Source organism: Myotis brandtii, unplaced genomic scaffold (assembly GCF_000412655.1).
Source record: "Myotis brandtii unplaced genomic scaffold, ASM41265v1 scaffold928, whole genome shotgun sequence".
Classification (NCBI taxonomy): domain Eukaryota; kingdom Metazoa; phylum Chordata; class Mammalia; order Chiroptera; family Vespertilionidae; genus Myotis; species Myotis brandtii.
In genome coordinates, this window is record NW_005371827.1 from 209,403 (window position 1) to 209,752 (window position 350).

Consider the following 350-nt stretch of genomic DNA (forward strand, 5'->3'; position numbering starts at 1 on the left):
CTTCGGAGCCGGCCGCGCTGTCCTCCTCCCCGATGTTCTCCAGCCCCCCTTGTCCCCCTTAAACTCGTGGCCACTGGGGGAGCGCCCTTCCCCTGGCGGTAACGCGCCGCGGCTTGCAGTCCTGGCTGCACAAACCCTGGCTCTGGACGGCCGGGCCTGGGTCAAGCAGGAAGGAGGAGGGGTGGACCTCAAGGCTGTGGAGATGGACTTTGTTTGTGTTGCTTCAACTTGCCCCAACAGTTAGACCAGACGCGCTCGCGCACCCACGGGAGCCCAAACCCACGCTGCTCGGCGGCTCTGAGCCCTGCGTGGCCCTGGCAGCCGTGGGCCTGGGGCCCGGGGCTCCTGCG